Genomic DNA, 19,145 nt, shown 5'->3' on the forward strand with positions numbered 1-19,145 from the left:
AAAAAAAAAAAGAACAAAAAACAAAACAGAGTCAATGGGCCACAAGCGGGAGCCTGAGGGCCTGCTCCATAAATGAAGTTCACAGGCAAGAAGGCCTACGGGTTTTAAAGCAGCCTTTCTGCTTCTGGCTGGGTCAGGTGTTTACAAAGTGCCTGGGGCATGGGGGTGGCTATAGCACTGAGAACACAGCCTCCGGCTGGCCTCCTGGATACCGCCCTGCGTCCTTAATCTGTGGGGGTCACTGTGAAGGTTGATGGTCTGCCAGCTTTCCTAGGTGTGCAGCGGACATACCCCTCACAGGTCCGGGGCTAACAGAGCGCCCTGTCCCCCCTTTACTGATGCCCCTGGTGGGTGCCCGAGCCTCCCCCCTGTAGGGCCCAAACCCTAGAAACATCATGGCTGAGCAGCAGGCAGGAAGGGAACGCAGGACCAGAAGCAGACTGGAAGCCAGGGACGTCCCTGCTTTGAGACAAAAGGCACTTCAGACATCGAGCCCCAGGCAGGAGAAAGGGCCCCTGAATCTTGCCCCGAAGGTGCCATTGCTTGCTGGGCCCCGCACTCCATATTCTGGGGACTCCTGGCTGTCCAGCTCACCCAGAAGGTCTGTGGAGAAGCCTGCTTCCTGAGACCCCCAAGCTGCTGCTTCACTTGTGATGCTGGAGACCCAGGAAAATGCTGCCCCCCGCACGGAGCAGCCAGACATTTGGGGGGCTTTCCGTTTGGAAAGTGGAAAAACATTGCATACTGTTTCCAAGGCAACTGGGCTTTCTGAGCAAAGCGCTCTGCTGTGCACTCGTGTGGGGCACGTGAGCCTGCCGTCCAGGGACCTGGAGGGGCCCGGGCCTCGAGGCCGGCAATGGAGCTCATTAAATGATTTAGCAAAGCCAGGGCCACAGCGGTCAAGGGGAACCCAGCCAACTGGAGCATTAACTCAGTGGACTCCCTCGGCTCCTGGAGGTCCCCCCAGCTAGAGTCTCTCAGTAACAATGTCCAAATTAACTGCAAGCAGATTAAACTACAATCGCAGGCTGCTGGGAGGAGGCTGGCAGGGGGGCCAGAAATGCACTTGCTGCAGCCAAGGCTGACAGCTGGAGGGGGAGGGGCTCCTGGGAGGCCTCCTCCGTATCCTTCTCCCTCAGCATCTTTCTTTCCTAGGCTGCAGACCACAGATTCAAGGGCACCAGTGCGCGCGTGCGTGCGTGTGTGTGTGTGTGTGTGTGTGTGTGTGTGAAAGGGAGAGCGAGAGAAAGAGGGAGAGAGACCAGGTGAGGGTGGTGCGAGTGGGCAAATGGCCACTGTCCACTGAGCACAGAGAGCTGTGTTTAATGTACAAATGCCCAGGGGATGCATGGATTCGCTCTCAGCGGAATCCCATTCCTGTCATGTGGCTCAGCAGCCTGGGCACACGCCCATGAGGAAGCACAGCGTGGACCCTGCACCACCCTTCGCTTGGCCAGGCTGGCCCATTCTCTCCTCTATTCGGTCAAGATGAGACTAGAGAGAACAAAGGCTCCGAAGGATGAGAAGCAAAGCTGGCTGCTGGCAAGAGCTCCCCTGGGGGAGAGAGAGCTTGGAGAGTGTGTGTGTTGGGGGAGAGCCAGGCTGCGCTTCCGTGATTTTACCATAAACATTTTTTTTTTCTAAGAGGAGCTCATCCTCCCTGGCGGTGCTGACAGCCTTGAAACATGCAAGGACCGGCCCAGAAAAGCGAATAGAAAAGAGAGGGAAATAGAGACGGAAGAGAAAAGTCACTGTGGCGTGTGCCCAAAAGCCAAAGCCCCTCTGGGAAGGCCCAGGGCGGACCACACGAAGGGGGCGAAGCCCCCACCCCTCCACGAGGCAGGACAGGATCATCCCGGCCACCTGTCCACAAAGGTCCTTCAGCCCAGCGGGCAGGGCCAGCGGGTCCTGGGGCACTGGGGCAGGAAGACTCCACGCCCACCAGATCCGCCCTCCAGGCTGGCAGGGGACCCTCCCCCAACCACTCCCGGAGACCCAGCTCCCTCCTGCCAAGGGCCTGAGGCCAGGACTCAGAAAGTGAAATCTGATCCCCAGGTATGCAGCTGGGGGAGGGGGTGACACAGGAGCCATTAATCAAAGGCAAGGCCAAGGAGAAAATTACCCGGCGCTGAGATGATAGCATTGAACATGTATCTCTCCTCTTGCAGTACCCCCGGCCCATTTGCAGCCCCCCAGGCCAGTCCCATCTGTACACGCCCACACCTGGCTGCCTCTGTGTGTGTGTGTGTGTGTGTGTGTGTGTGTGTGTGTGTGTGTGCACTTAGGCACAAGCAGATGGACGGGAGAGGGGAGCTAGTCTGAGAGGTGCAGGGCTGGCCAGAGGGTGCAAAGAGGGGGTGCTTCCCGGCCAGCCCACTTTCCAAGCTGGCTCCCGGCCAGGTGCCCAGTCGCCCATCAGCGCAGGCTTCTCATTATCTCTGAGGCAAGTGCCAAGGGGAGGGTGGGCAGCTGGAAGCCCAGCTGGGCCCCCACCCCCTTCCCTTCCCGGCCCAGCCCACTGAGGCACTTCCTTCCAGCAGCAGGTCTGGGGACAGAATCCTCCTTGTGCTTCAGTTTTTGCTCGGAAGCAGGGGGAGCCCCACTGTGGGGGGGTGGGGGGAGCTGCTGAGGCCTCACCCTGGCCCTGTTGGGCTGCACACAGGTGGACACTTTGATCTAACAGCCACGGGGGAGCTCACTGCTGAGGACACTCATTCACACACTCATCTGCTCATCAAGTGGTCCTTTTCGGGCTTTAAATCTGATTGTGGAGTCCAGTAACCAAGGAGGGTTCTCGGGTCACGCTCAGCCAGAGGACACCTTCTACAAAGCTTTCCTCTGCATCCCCACCAGCATGGGTCAAACCTCAACTGCTCTGTCTTGATAAAGTAGATGGCCAGGCCTTCCAGTCTGCCTGCGTGTCCCACCTACCTTCTCCTTCTAATAAATGGTACCCTAATAATGGTGGCACTGTGTCTGAATGCTGGGTGCCTGTTGTGCTCACAGCAGAGACAGGAGGGGGGGCTCGATCCATGCCTTGGTTATTGGAATTGAGAAGTGTGCCCCTTGGCCAGGTGAGGGCACATCAGAGCGGTGAGCTCTCTTCCCCACTCCAATTCCAGCAGGCAGTTGGCAGAACCAACCAGCAGGCTACATCCAAAGCCCCCTAAGGACCTCGGGAAGCTGTGACAGTTTACGGCTATGCACTTCTGTCCTAGCGTTGGGGGGATTCTGATCCTCCTCCTGTGGACCCCCGGGCTCCTCCTTGCCAATCAAGACAGCTAGGGGACCTGCCTAGCTAACGAGGTTTGGGACAGGAGGCTGGCTCGGCAGGCTCAAGGCCATTCCAAACAGCACCAGGAAGATGTTGGTATTTCCACTTCACACGGGGTGAGGAGGAAGAGAGGATGCCCGATTTCAGAGCCAGAAGCCGGTTGTCAAGTTACTGCCAAGGTGATGCTGGCGTCTGCCATCCAGCCTGACACCATCAGGAGAACGTGCCACTCCGGGGAGATTTGGGGGACCTTCTCAGAGTCTGAATTACATCCTCCTACTGTCTGGCTGGGTTTCTCCTTCCACTTGAATCCTGGGGCTCTCAGAAGCAGGGTCCTGAATTCCAGGCCTGGGCTGGGCAGCAGGCCCTGGGAGAAGAAAGGGGCCAGCCAGGTCCCATCTCTGCTCCCTCCCTGGGCTGAGAGGAGGGGAGGAGGCGGTTTCCTTGGTGAAATGAAGAAAGACGCTTGAAGAGACCTTTGCAAACTTTTAAAGCTGCACACCATGGGCTTCAAACACGGAATGCTCCCTACCCATCTAAACATCGGACGACCATGGAGTTGGTCTGGTCAGGGGTGCAGAGCAACCCCCCAACCTAGCCCAGGTGGTCCTGGATGATGCAGCGACCACACAAGGGCAGGGGAGCTGGCCTGAGGCTGCTGGGAGCATTCTACACTCTGGATCTCTGCTGGGGCTGTGACACCCACCCCTGAGGCCCCTCTCCGGCATCCTCTCTAGCAAGGCCCAGGGCTCAAGTCTTCCCCAGCAGCAACCGCAATACTTCAGGCAGGGTAGAGTCTGAGCCATAAAACTTGGGGAGGGACCTTGTACTGAGGGAAGACCCCTCAGAAGCCGGCAGGGGGTTAGGGAAGGGGAGTGGACAAAGATTTCGGAAGTCCAGCGTCAATGGGACGGCTTGGTGCGACCCAAGACCGCCGTAGCCGCCCGCTACGTGGACACCTTTGCCGGGGCACAAAACAGCCTGGCTGGACGAGCTCTCCCTCCCCTCGCCTGGCCTCCCTGGCCGCCACGCGTCCTGCCCTCTCCAGGTCACACTCCACGCAGCTCAGACAGTTTTCCACTGGCGGAAATGCCTTCTCTCCCCCCAGGCAGGAGGGAAGGAGGAGGAGGAGGGGGGAGGACGCCGGAGGGGGCGGGGTGCAATGAGGCCCGCCCCCACAAAGAGCATCCAGGATGCGGGAGGGCACCGGGGCAGTGGGGGAGCCTCCCCGCAGGAGCTGCCCAGAGCGAGAGCCGGGAGAGGAAGGAAGCCGGGAGCTGGGAGGCCCAGACGGCATGGAGTGCGGAGATCAAGGCGAACCCCGAACCTCAAACCTCGAATCCCGGACGTGCAGCCGGGCCGGTTCTGGTTTATTTCCATTTCATTACTTTCTGACCCACCCATTTAGGTGCAGACCAGCAGCACATTCCCCGCCTCCCCATCACCCCCCTTTAGGGAGGTNTCGGCCCCTCCTCCTTGATTAGAACCAGACGCATACCCCCCACCAACATTCCACCAACTTATTTCTACCAGCCCCTTACCCTGTCTTGGGGCCAGCCGCTTAGCCCCTCCACTTTTGGAAGAGACCTCGAGCGCTTCCCCCCCTGGGGACCAGCGACTCGGACCCCTCCCACTCTTCGGACTTTTGCCTTCGGCCGCCGCTTTAAGAGAGGACCCAAGCCTCCTCCCCGCTCTGGGATGAACGGCCCATCCCGGACCCTCACAGCTCGGGGACCCCGATGCGCCCCCAGCAGTTCCCAGGGCCGGCGGGGTGCGCCTCGACCCCCAGCCCCTCTTACCCGAGCCGGCGTCAGCAGGATCTCAGCAGCTGGGGCCCGCGCGNTCTTGGCGCTGGCCGCGCCTGCGCCCCTTCCAGCCCCTGGGGTGCGCAGTGACCCCTGCCGGGCGCGCTGCTCCGACCGAGGCAGGGCTGACGTTTACTCACACACTCATTCACTCACTCACTCACTCCCTCACTCATTCCATTCATCCATCCATCCAATCACGCATGGACTCTGCCCCTTTGGCAGACTTTTTCCGTCTAGCTTCCTCTCCAAGACCATAACCCATAACACAGCCTTTGTTGAAAGCATGTTTGCCCGGCAAATGCAGCCTCTAGACAAATTCCCCATCTCCCCTCCTCCATTTCATACCCTCCTCTTTGGAAACACTGGTCGTCCCCACTGCACCTGTCCCCACCCGTCCTGACCCAGGGGGAGGCTTCAAAGCCAAGTGCCTAACTGCTTGCCTGCATCCTGCCTCCATCCACGTCTCTTTCATTCAACATCATTCTTCTTCCTTCATCTTTCAGTCCTGTAGAACCTTCCTGAGGGTCTCTGGGGATGTGTGCTAAGGATGCTGGAGTAGAGCAATAAGGGCAGCCTGCAGCCTCGGTGAGTGAGGGCCGCGCACTGCTGCCCAGTTCTCCCCTATCCGGGGGTACCTAGTGTGGTGGGCGGAGCTGGGGCGGGTGTCTGGAGGCTCCTGACAAGACTGCCCCTGCAAAGCATCGCTGGTATGGTGTAAGACCAGGGGCTCGCGTTACTGCAGCATTGCTTGTTACCCAAGTCCTGGGTCTTCCCTACTGTCCCTGGGCCAGACGGGACAGGAGACAATACCCAGCAACACACATACACACAGCCTGGCTTTTGGTTCTAGAGTTGGGATGACGGGGGGGAAGTCAGGAGAGTCTGAAGGCTTACTGGCGACAGCCCGAAGTCCTCCACGGACCCCTCCTACCTGTCAGGGCTTGAGTGGCTGCGTTGAGGCCTGGGTGTCACATCCCAGACTCTACCACCCCTGTTCAGGTCTTGGATGAATTCATCAGACTTGAGAACAAACATGCTAAGAAGGAAGTTTGAACTGATGCTAAGGCCGTGGTCCTGGGGGACTGGGAGAGGGAAAGAGAGGGTGGAAGAAGATGGTTTGGAGACAAATTTGGTTTGGACGAGAGTCGGAGAGGAAGGGGCTACGGACTCTTGTCAACCAGCTCCGAGAACTCCTAGCTGAATCTTGGTGTTTGAAGAAGTCAAGTCCCAGCCCTTGGTTAGACTCCCACTCAGCATCCCCAACATACATTCCTCCATTTGGAACTTGTTTCTGGGGGAGCCTGGGTGGCTCAGTTGGTTGAGCATCCAACTCTTGATTTGGGCACAGGTCATGATCCCAGGATTGTGGGATTGAGCTTGAGATTCTCTCTCTCTCCCTGTCCCTAACTCTCACTCTTTCTCTCTAAAAATTAGAAAATATAAAAAATAGTTTCCCAAGTGCCCCTGTATATTAAACATTGTATCAATCCCTGTGGCAGAAGATAGAAAGCCATAAGATGCGATTCTGCAACCGAGGACCTAATCACATTAAACCTTCCACCTGCCAAACTCTCGTAATGTTTATGAAATTTACCCTTACTTTGTTCTTTTTTATTGCCGAGTAATATTCCATTTTGTTAACATATTGCAGTCGTCTATCCAATTTCCTGGTTACGGACATTTGGGTTGCTTTCCAGCATTGGCTATAGTGACAAAGCTGCTGTGAACATGTGTGTACGCAGCATTTTTGGTTGACATTTATTGTCATTTTTCTTGAGTAAATAGCATCACAAAGGGTGAGGTGGGAATGGTCCATTCTAGCAGACAGGCATATTTTATCACATGACATTGTTTAGAAATAATATAAAGTGAGGCAAGTTTTGGTTGGTTTCATTTCATTATTGTGTTTAAGTACTCCACAGACATTGCACCCTCTTGCTGCCTGACCTGGCTCAGACCAGCCACATTACCCTGTCCTCCACCTTGATAACCTACTGCCTAGGAATGGGATTATATCATTTTACACTCCCACCAGCAATGTTCCAGTGGCTCCACAACTTCACCAACATTTGGTACTGTCAGTCAGTCTAATTTTAGGAATTTTAGTTTATATAACAAGTTGTATCTTATTGTGCTTTTAATTTGCATTTCCTTGATGACTAATGATGTTGAGTATGTTTTCTTATGGTACTGATCATTTGTATAACTTCTTTTGTGAAATGTCTGCTTAAGTCTTTTGGTCATTTTATTTTTTTTTTTTTTTTATGTTTTATTTATTTCTAAGAGAGAGAGAGAGACAGCATGAGCAGGGGAGGGTCAGAGAGAGAGGGAGTGACAGACTCTGAAGCAGGCTCCAGGCTCTGAGCTGGCAGTCAGCACAGAGCCCGACATGGGGCTCAAACCCACGAACCACGAGATCATGACCTGAGCGAAAGTCGGACGCTTAACCGACTAAGCCACCGGGCCTTCTTTTGGTCATTTTAGAAGTTAGATTGTCTTTTTTATGATTGATTTGTAGGAGTTCATTGCATATTCTGGAGACAAGTCCTTTGTCATATATATATTTATTGTGAATATTTCCTCTCAAATTGTGACTGGTCTTTTCATTCTCTTAACTTCATCTTATGGTGAGCAGAAGTTTATAGTTTTGATACAGTTCAATATATCAGTTTTTAATTTTATGGTTAGCACTTTCAGCATTTTGTCTAAAAAATTCTTTGCCCACCCTGAAATTGTGAAGATGTTTGAATATGTTTTCTTTTAGAAACTTTGTAGATTTAGACTTTACATAAAAGTCTATGGTCTATTTTTAGTTGTTTTTTGTGTACAGGAGTTGAGGTTATGTTTTGTTTTGTTTTCTATACAGTTATCTAGATGTTCCGGGATCATTTGTTTAAGAAATTCCTTTCTCTATTGGGTTTCCCTGGCACTTTTTTCAAAATCAGTTGACATTTTATATGTTGGCTTATTTCTGGACTCTGTTCTGTTACATTCTTCTATTTTTTTTTTCCTTATGCCAATTCACATTATCTTGACCATAGATTTCTAGTAAGTCTTAAATCAGGTAGTATAAATCTTGTTCTTCTTTTTCAAGATAATTCTGGCCCCTCTAGATCCATACAAACTTTAAAATTGGCTTATCAATCTTTACAAAACAAAACCTGTTAAGTATGAATTGGGTTTGAATTGAATCTAGAGAGCAATTTGGGGGAAATTGATGTCTTAACAATATTGAATTTAAGCCCATGAACATGGCAGATGTGTTTGTTTAGCTCTTCTTTAATTCTTTTCGCCAATGTTTTATAGGTATCAGTGCAGAGGTTTGCATATCTTTTGTTGGATTTATTCGTAAGTGTTTTATGTTTTTGATGCTATTGCATTTATCAGTTATGTCATTTTCTAATTCTTTACTGGTAGTATATAGACATACAATTGATTTTGGCAAATTGATCTTGTATTTTGCAAATTTAATATATTTCTTTTCACAGTATTTTTATAGATTCCTTGGGTTTTCTAAAATATATTCATGCCATCTGAGAACAAAGACAGATTTACTCTTTTTTCTCAATTTTTATGCCTTTCCCTCCCCCCTCCCCAGCCTTATTGGTTAGGACTCTAGTATAGTGTTGACTAAAAGTGGCAAGAATGCACACCTTCACCTCGTTTCTCATCTTAAGAGGGAAAATGTTCAGTATTTCATCATGATTGTAATTTAGTTATAGGTTTTTCAAAGATGCCCTTTGTATTAGTTTCCTAGGGCTGACATACAGGCTGACATCGCAACTTGGGTGGCTTAAAACAAGAAATTTATTGCTTCAAGGTTCTGGAAGCCCTAAAGTCCAAAATCAAGGTTTCAGTAGGATTATGCTTCCTTTTACACTTGTAGGGGAGAATTTTCCTTGCCTCTTCTAGCTTCTGGTATTTGTTGGCAACCTTGGCCTTACTGACTTATAGATACATCACCCCGATCTTTGCCTCCATCATCACATGGCTTGCTTCTGCCTGTGTCTCTGTTTTCACCTGGTATTTTCCTCTTCTTAGAAGAACACCAGTCATATTGGATTAGAGTTGACCGTAATGACCTCATCTTAACTTTATTATATCTGAAAAGACCCTATTTCCAAATATAGTCACATGTACAAGGTGTTAGAATTTCAACATATCTCTTTGGAGGACACAATTCAACCTGTAACATCCTTAATAAAATTGAGGAAATTCTCTTTTTTTCCCCCTAGTTTGCTGAGAGTTTTAATCATGAATGGATATTGCATTCGGTCAGATATGTTTTCTTCACCATATGGTTTTTGTCTTTTATTATGAATTTACTAATTGATTCTTGAATATTAAAAAAGCCTTGTATTCTTGGAATAAACCTCACTTGTACTGATCTCTTTATATATTACCAGAGTCAATTGGTTGATATTTCATTAAGTTTTTTGTTTGTTTTGTTTTTTATCTATGTTCATGAGGGCTATTGGTCTCTCTTTTCTTGTCATGCCAGGTTTTGGTATTAGGGTTATGCTGACTTCATAAAATAAGTTAGGGAGTCTCCCAGCCCCTCCCCCCCCTTTTTTTCCTGGGAAAGTTTGAGATTGGTGTTATTTCTTCTTTAAAATATCTGGTATAATTCACCAGTAGAGGCATGGGGATCCAGCATCTTTATTATGGGTGGGCATTTAATTATGGATTCAGGGGCACCTGGGTGGCTCAGTCGGTTGAGCGCCGACTTCAGCTCAGATCGTCATCTCTGATTCGTGGGTTTGAGCCCCGCATCGGGTTCTGTGCTGACAGCCAGCTCAGAGCCTGGAGCCTGCTTCAGATTCTGTGTCTCCCTCTCTCTCTGACCCTCTCCTGCTCATGATGTCTCTCTCTCTCTCAGAAATAAATAAAACATGAAAAAAAATGATGGATTCAATTTCTTTAACAAATATAGGGCTATTCAGATTTTCTATTTCTTCTTGGTCAGTTTTAGTAAACTGCGTCTTTGAAGGAATTTACCCCTGCCATCTAAGTCATCAAGGTGGTGACATTTTGAGTGGAGAGGTCAGTGTGGAAGGTCAGGACCTCGGCAGGCCGGAAGAGAGAATTCTAGACCAAGGCCTCTGCCTGGGCTTTCTCAGCACACCACGGAAAGCACACAATAAAGCTGGCCTGGTGACTGTTGTGTCATTTGTGAAGGAAGAACAGGTGAAACACTCTTGGGAGTTTATTCACCACCAGAAAATTCTCATAAGGGGGCAGTGATGTGCACATAAGTTTGGCTTAAAGTTGTAAGAGCTTGGAGTCCCCCTCCCCCAAATTTTAATCTATTTAGATCACTGGTTCTCAAGGTGTGTGTGTGTTGGGGACCCTGGGCATCCCCACAACTCTTTCTGAGAATTTGGAGGTCAAAGCTATTTTTCCAATCATACTAAGATGTTATTTGCCTTTTTCAATCTTATTTTCTCAAGAGAGCGCATTGGGAAATGTATTGAGAGCGCATGTAATTGAGAAGTTACATGACATGTGGTGTCATAACAGATTGGAAGTAGAAGCAAGAAGGAGAGTCCAGCTCTCCCCTATGAAGCTAGATAGTAAAGATATTTGCAAAAATGAAAAATGCCTCCATGGCTCTTGTGACTCTTTCGCTTTGAAAAACGCAGGCTTTGAAAATCAAAATGTAAAAAGAAACTAAGATGTTGTATATATTAACATGTAATAGACTTATACTGTTATTTTTATAAGACTTAGTAAATATCCCGTATATATCTCAGTTTTCATTTTCAATATGTTAAATACCATTAATACCATTGCTTATGTATACTCCACATAAGCAAAAGATCTTTAGTCTCCTTGATGTTTTTAAGAGTTTAAAGAGGTCTTGAGTCCAAAAAATTTGAGAACTGCTGATTTAGACAGTTTTTGGGGGGAGAGGTGAAGGGAAATACATTTTATTGCAGTATAATGTATATACAGAAATATTCTTAGATTATAAGTGTGCAGCTCAAGGAATATTCACAAAACAAAACAAAAATATTTACACACATGTAACTAGCAGCCAGATCAAGAAACGGAGCACTAACATTTAACATTCTCTTTGGTCCCCACTTAAGACCCAAGAGTAACCATTATTTCCCACCCAGTGAGGAACTTCATCTACTGAAAAAATTTTACCTACACGCGAATCTCACATTATGTACTTTTTTCTAAGTGGCATCTTAAAAAAAATTTTTTTTAGTGTTTATTCATTTTTGAGAGAGAAAGAGAGACAGAGCATGAATGGGGGAGGGGCAGAGAGAGAGAGAGGGAGACACAGAATCTGAAGCAGGCTCCAGGCTCTGAGCTGTCAGCAGAGAGCCTGACGCGGGGCTTGAACCCACGCACCGTGAGATCATGACCTGAACTGAAGTGGGATGTTTAAGCGACTGAGCCACCTGGGCGGCCCACTATCTAGCCTCTTTAACATCATGATTGTGGGGGTCATCTATGCTGAGGGTGCTGGGGGCTAGTTCATTCTTGAGCGTGCTGTCCTGCTGGGCACCACAACATGCTTATCCATTCTGCTGATGGTAGGCGCTTCTGTAGTTTCCAATCTGGGGCTCTTACCAACAGAGCTTCTGTGCACATTCTTACAGCGCCCTCAGGGAATGTTCGCACCCACTACTGTTGGGTACACACAGGGGACAGAGTTTCCTTTCTAAGTGTCTTTCTCACTTCACAGACCTGAAGGTGAGGCTTTCACAGCAGCGAACATGTTCTACAAAAGCAACTCTGACTAAGGTGTGGGATACAGAGCTCTTGGTTATCAACTTAGAATCTTCCGCCAGCCCTTTCATTTATCATCTTGCCACACACACGGTCTTAGGTATGACCCTCAAAGTTGGATCATGCTGTGAAAATATTTTGGAGGAAGATGTTACTTTGGAAGAGAGGTGGGATAGTGACTGGGCTGTGGCGATACACCCCTGGGGACTGACTCTCCATCCCCACCGCTTCCTAACTCAAGAGCCTCCGCACATGAGCTTCTCACTCTTTCCAGGTATTGGGGACTGCTAACCCCACTAAAAAAGCTTCCTGCAAACTGTCACATCAACCTAGTCGCTTTGGCCCATGCCATCAGCGCTGTGATGCTAAGACATTCCCTTCAAGAGAGGAACCACAAATGTTACATTCCTGGGAATAAACTTTATGACCTATGTAAGGAAAAGCACAACATTTTATTAAAGGCAGAAAGCTTAAGTAAAATGGAGAGACAAGCCGAATGGTATTCCTGGATGGGAAAATGATGAAAATGTTGATTCCCCTCCAAATCAAAGCAAATCCAATTAAACCCGTAATAGGTTTTTGCAGACAAGAGGAAATACTATTCTAAAATTGGCCATTGCAATTGCCAAGAACTTTTAAAGAAAAAAAAAATGACTGTGGTTTTCAGCATGACAAATACTATACTGAAATTTAGAAGAAGAAAATATTGGTGTGGAGACTTTCTAACTATACCAGGCAAGAAACCGTGATGGAAAATTTTATATATTTACATATAAGAAAATACCATGTGTGGAATAAAGAGGCAGATGTCAAATGGGACACATTCTAGTTATTTCTGATAGGTGTAAGGGAGGCTGAGAAACATAGTCCTTTTAACTGGACAGCAATGAGCTTGGTAAATTTCTATTCCTAAAGAAGAAAGACAGAAGGAAGCAAGGAGCCAGCAGTTTCTGCTGAAAGAATTCATGATGAAACAATAAGAGTTCATAGGATTAAAAAAAATACTTCAGGGGCGCCCAGCTGGCTCCGTCAGAGGAGCGTGAGGTGGGTGCAGAGATTACTAAAAACAAGTAAACCAAACCTTAAAAAATTAATAATATAAGAAATAAAAGTAAATGAATTAAGCACTGACACCAAGAACCTAGGGAAGGAACAAACAGATCTGAAGAGAAGAAAGAAAATGAATTAATGAAGAAATGGAAAAATGGACAAACTGATAAGTATATATATTGTTTCTCTTTTTTCTGAACTATCCCCCTCTCCAGCTTTACGGAGGTATGCTTCACTAATAAAAATTGCATGTACTTCGGGTGTACAATGTGATGGTTTGATATATATACGTGAAGTGATCGCTATCATCAAGTTAATTAACACATCATTCACCACCTTACGTCGTTGCCGTTTCACGTCTGTGTGATGAGACCATTTAAGGTCTACTCCATTAGCAAATTTAAAGTATACGCAAGTATGATTAGCTAGTCTCCATGCTGCACATCAGATCTCTAGGACGTATTCATCTTAGAACTAAAAGTGTATTCTTTTTGACCAACCCTCACCCCCCAGCCTGTGGGAACCACCATTCTAGTCTTTGGTTCTATGAGTTTGACTATGTCAGAACCACATGTAAATGAGACCATACAGTATCTGTCTTTCTCTGTCCAGTTTATTTCACTTAGCATGATGTTCTCCAGGTTGGTCCATGCCGTCACATATGTCAAGGCTTTCTTCTTTTTTATGGCTGAACAGTAGTCCATTATATAGATAGTTTTCCTTATCCATCCATCCATCGACGGACACTTGGGTTGTTTCCATGTCTTGGCTATTGCGAATAATATTGCACGGAACACAGGAGTGCAGATATCTTTTTGAGATATTGATTGCATTTCCTTTGGATATATGCCCAGTGGTGGAATTGTTCCATCATACCATAGGTCTATTTTTTATTTTCTGAGGAATTTCCATACTGTTTTCCATAATTGCTATACCTGATGAGTATATGCAGAGATAGTTCTTCTGGAAAAATCAGTGGAAAGAGACAAATCTATAGACAATCTTATTAATAAATAACAGAGAAAACATTAATTCCATGAGATGGATGTAATTATAGATAAGGTGGATGTTATAAACTATAAATTATTTTATACACAATCATATCTAATCAATATAAATATTTTGAAGTAGATGAGTTTATGGGAAAGTGTAAGCGGCCAACACGAACTAAAGAAGAATTAGAATATCATAGTGCCCTGTAATCAAGGAAACTACTGAAGAAAGTTATCGAAGAAATTATCTCAAAAAATGGTCTCAACAGGCAGAACACTTAACTAGACAGTTCTTTCATAATGAAGGAATGGCTAATTCGATGTGTGCTCCCATTGATTTTAGGCATAGATGATATATTCTGACACAAAAATCTGACAAAATAAATGAGAAAAATATAATTTTAGTCACAAATATACAAAAATATATGAATACACAAAAATGCAACAGTTCATGAGGAGGGCAATAAAGTGCCATCCAGTAGAACTTCTCCTGAGGAGAAAGACACAGATTTCATGTTTGAAACCTATGTGAGGAGAAATTGCTCTGGAAAAGAAAGCTTAAGTGTAATAGCTATTCAAACCTGAAAAGTATAGAGAAGCATAAGAAAATAAAACAACTATTATGACAAAACCCACAATAACCACTGTTAATACTTTGCTATTTTTCATCCAATATTTTTTATTCCCCACAACAGAGAATTATCCAGTCTAAAATACCAATAGTGACAAGGTTGAGAAACCCTGATTAATATCTTGCTTTCTTTTCTCTTTAAAATAGTTTCAGGGGCGCCTGGGTGGCTCAGTCGATTAAGTGACGGACTCTTGGTTTCGGCTCAGATCATGATCTCAGGGTTTGTGAGTCTGAGTCCTATATTGAGCTCTGTGCTGACATGCAGAGCCTGCTTGGGACTCTCTCTCTCTCTCCCTATCCCGATCGTTCTTTTTCTCTCTCTCTCCCTCTCTCAAAGTAAGTAAACTTAAAAAAGAAGTTATTATTAAGAAAATGATGTCAGTGTTTTCTCAGAGGTAGGCAGAATCCCCCCACCCCACCTCGCCCACCTTCCCCAGAACCTGTGAACTTGTCACCTTGCCTGGTGAAAAGAAGGTCACAGAAATAGCTCAGACAGGACCCTGAAGACAAGGAGCACATCCCGGATTATCTGTGTGGTCCCACTCTCATCAGAGGAGCCCTTGGGAAAAAAAAAAAAAAAAAGATTTCAAGGCAAGTCATTTTTACCTGTTATATCACATGATATCAGAAGCTTACTTTTCAATAAAATCTACTTAAAATGGCGATACTTTATTTTTCTGAGGGTAAATTCAATACAAGCACATTGCAGAAATTTTAGACAATATAGAAAGTCAGCTGTATTAGTTAGCTAGGGCTCCCTTAAGAAAGTCCCACAAACTGAGTAGCTCAAACAATGGAAATGTAAGGTTTCACAGTTTTGGAGGCTAGGAGTTAAGTCACACTGTCGCCTTAGATGGCTCCTTCTGCCACCGTGAGGAGAGTCTGGCCCAGGCTCTCCCCTGGCTTCTGCTGGTTTCCCGGTCATCTCTGGTGCTCCTTGCTGTGTAGAGCATCATCTTGATGTCTCCTTCATCTTCACATGGTGTTCTCCGTGTGTGTGTGTGTGTGTGTGTGTCCAAATTTCCCCTTTTTGTAAGGACACCTTTTATATTGAATCAAGGCCCATCCTAATGACCTCATCTTAACTAATTACTTTGGCATTGACTCTATTTTCAAATAAGGGCAAATTCTAAGGTCCCGTGAGGCTTAGGACTTCAACATATGAGTTTTAGGGGGCGTGGTCGACACATAACAGCATTGTGCTCATAATCCCCCTTCCCCAGGATAACTGCGGGTATTGCCATCACTATGTAATTGGTGTATATTCTTCCATGTTTGCTCCACACGCACATGAACACCCACGAAGTTTATTTTGTAAAACAAGGAACTACATGGTTTTCTGATTTGCTTTTTTTCACCGAGCAAAATGTTCTGGACACCTTTCCATGCCACCGAACACAGATGATATTTTAATGGGTGTATAGAATTCTATGCTTGGATGAGCCATGTTTTATGGATCGAAGAATATTTGCTTTTCCGAATGTCTGCTCTTACGAGCAGAGCAGCTGTGAAGGTGCTTGTGTGCAGAGTGCGCTCTCGATTCCTAGCTTGCTCTTTTCCGAAGATCAATGGCTGCAAGTGGGTCTGCTGCTTTAAAATGGCCAGTGTCTTGCAAAATATTTTGACCCATATTGACAAGCTGCCCTCTGGAAACGCTGTGACCCTTTACACTCCCAACGTCAAAGCACTCTCTCTTCCATACCTGCTTCTCCCCAACCTTCCATACCTCAGCAAGGACAGCTCCATTCTAGCAGCTGAGGTCAAATCTTCTTCTTTTTTTTTAAATTTTGTTTTAATGTTTACTTATTTTTGAGAGAAAGAGTGTGAATGGGGGAGGGGCAGAGAGAGACACACCCACCCACAGAATCTGAGCTGTTAGCGCAGAGCCCCACGCAGGGCCCGAACTCTCCAACCATAGGATCATGACATGAGCTGAAGTTGGACACTTAACCCACTGAGCCACCCAGGTGCCCCTGAGGTCAAACCTTGAAGTGATCCTTGTTGCCTTTTCACCTCACACCTCACACCTCACACTGAATCCATCAGCAAATTCCCTGAGCTCTGTCTCCAAAGTCTATCCAATCAAACCGCGTCTTCCACCTTGGTCCACACCATCTTCTCCCAGGTTTCTCATCTTGACCCGGGCAGGGTCTGCCCGGCCCCCGCAAAGTCTGTTCTCCCTACAGCCGCCAGAGGGCGCACCTTAAAAGGCAAGTGAGACCCTGCCGCGCGACTTCTGCGACTTCCGGGTTCCTAGGTAATGAATCGCACCGCCCTAGCCTGGGGGCTCCAGACCCTGCTACTGGGGGCCCTGCCTGTGTCGTCTCCCCGTTTGTCCATTCTTGTGTTTATCTCATAAAAAACAGAGAAGACACCTTTGTATATTAAGCTTATTAGCTCTGTCCACCAGAAGTCACTGGTATTTTTCCACTTTGACATCTGCCTCTTTATTGCATCCATGAACTGCTTGGATACGTAAATCCATCACATTTTCCATTAGGATTTCTTCCTTGCCTGTACACTTAGGAAGACTCTCTCCTCTTTAAACTTATATATTCACCAATATTTCCTTCTAGCGTTGTTATATATAGAACATCGAAATCATCAGTCACTACTTTTTAAAAAAATAAAGTTCTTGACAGTTTACTGTATTCGTTTCTAAAGACAAATTTTAGAATGAATTTTCTTAGTTGGCAAAAACCTACTGGGATTTTTGTTGGGGGGCTGCTTTAATTTGGGGGAGAGTGCATATTCCTACTCAAGAATTTGGTTTGTGTCTCCATTTACTTTAGGCTTTAGGGCCCCCAGTACAATTTTGTGCCTTTCTTTACACGGGTCATAAAGGGCATTCCCAGGAGTTGTATGTTTGTAGTTGTTGTGAATGAATACTTTTGGAGCCAACTCTCTTCCTGGGGACCCGCCGCAGGCCGAGCCCCTCCTCGAGTTCCTGGGATACCTGGAGGCCGGGCGTGAGCGCACCAGCGCGCGGCGAACTTGGACTCCCGAGTTCCACCCCCCACCCGCCCGCATGGTGGCGCCCCCTGGTGGCCGCTACCAGCGTGGCGCTTCTGCTACCTTTCAATTCCGCCCAAACCTCACCTCTCTCGATTTTCCTTCCTGGCTAGACTGTTGAGTCACCTCCCATGAAGGAAGGCAAACGATTTTCAACATTTTGGATTCAGCAAAATACACTTTGGAAGATGAATGTGAAAAAGTCACTAAATCAACACTTGAAAATGTAGCAGCTATTTATTTATTCAGTCCAAATCTGTTGATGCAACAGATCATAGGGGCCAGGCTGCCGGGATTCACACGTGAACCAAGGCAGACGAGGGCCCTACTGTTCCCCTGCATAGTGCATTCTAGTGAAAGGAGACAAAAATACTTAATGTGATGTTTTTTCCAAGAGAAATAATTTGAAGAAAATAAAGCAGGAATAGAAGGGGTGGGCATGGCCAGCACTGGCCAAGGAGCAGGGCAGGGGAAGAAGTGCCCGAGGAATCAACAGGTGAAGATGGGTGAGCTAGATATTACTCACTCTTGTGCAATCCAGAGCCCGTATTTTCTTTCTAGAAGTGGAAATTCAGTTAGAAGAAAAGTGAAATCTATACCTCCTCGTTGCCTTGTCCATTACAATACCGTTGTGTTTTACCCACAGGAAAGAGCGAAGTTCCTATTCATCACGTGGAGAAGTGGGGTCTGCAGACCCAGAAAGGTCTTCTTGTTTAGGGGATGTGGATGTTGGAGCTTTGGCCTGAGTTGTGGGAGGCCTTTCTCTTTTGGCTGTCTTTCGGGCTGGCTTAATGACCTCTTTTTCGGCTGTAATTATTGCTGTCGATATAAAAGAGCAAGTCTAAGAATCAATGACCCATTGTGTTCTGGGCTAAATTGGGCCCCTTCTTCCCAAGTTGAAGTCCTAACCCCGGTTTCTCAATGCGATGGCATTTGGAAACAGGATGTTTGAAGAGGTCATCAAGTTAATGCGGTCATCGGGGTGGGTCCTCATCCAAAACGACCGGAGTCCTTATAAGAAGGGGAGATCAGGACACAGACACACACAGAGGAAAGGCCACGTGAAGACACAGGGAGAGGGTGGCCCCTACGAGCCAAGGTGAGAGGCCTCAATTAGAACCAAAACTGACAATAGCTTGATCTTGGACTTCCAGCCTTCAGAATTGTGAGAAAGTAATTTTCTACCGTGTAAGCCACACAGTCTACAGTGTTTGTTAGGGCAGCTCAACAGACCAATCCATGTAGATTAATGTTCTCTTTAGAATGAAACTTAAGAGAATCAAAGTATGATGGTTGAAAAGAATGACTTACTGTAAGACATGTTTGTAAACACAGGCTTAGAAGGTTTAGGAGCACCTACGTGCTGGGAGCCATGCGGTGGGAATGCAGTGAAGCCCAAGGAAGCGGAACCTAACCAAGCCTGGGGCCGCAGTGCCCTGGTGAGTCAGGGAGACGTCCTCAGGGTTTTCCAGAATCTGCCCTGTCGTCACCCACCCTTCTGCCCTGCTGGGCGCTCACCACACAACCTTCTAGTTTCGAAGTGAGCTTTCCAAGTCCCCTGACTGGGAAAGAGTTGCCCCCTCTCCCCCTCCCAAGTTTTATTTATTGAGGACCTGCTTTGTACCAGGCACTAG

The 19,145-nt window shown here is 46.9% G+C and overlaps 1 protein-coding gene across 1 annotated transcript in view; it reads right to left on the bottom strand.

Annotated features, from left to right (window-relative positions):
• The window catches only part of ITM2C (integral membrane protein 2C), a 13,652-nt gene extending 8,525 nt beyond the window's left edge, over positions 1-5,127 (bottom strand). The window contains exon 1 of the mRNA XM_077758138.1: positions 5,074-5,127. The gene's annotated coding sequence lies outside the window, so the exon portion shown is untranslated. The remainder of the gene's footprint in view (positions 1-5,073) is intronic.
• Positions 5,128-19,145: the final 14,018 nt, after the last annotated feature.

The sequence above is a fragment of the Crocuta crocuta genome, unplaced genomic scaffold, assembly GCF_008692635.1.
Source record: "Crocuta crocuta isolate KB4526 unplaced genomic scaffold, BGI_CrCroc_1.0 scaffold290, whole genome shotgun sequence".
Classification (NCBI taxonomy): domain Eukaryota; kingdom Metazoa; phylum Chordata; class Mammalia; order Carnivora; family Hyaenidae; genus Crocuta; species Crocuta crocuta.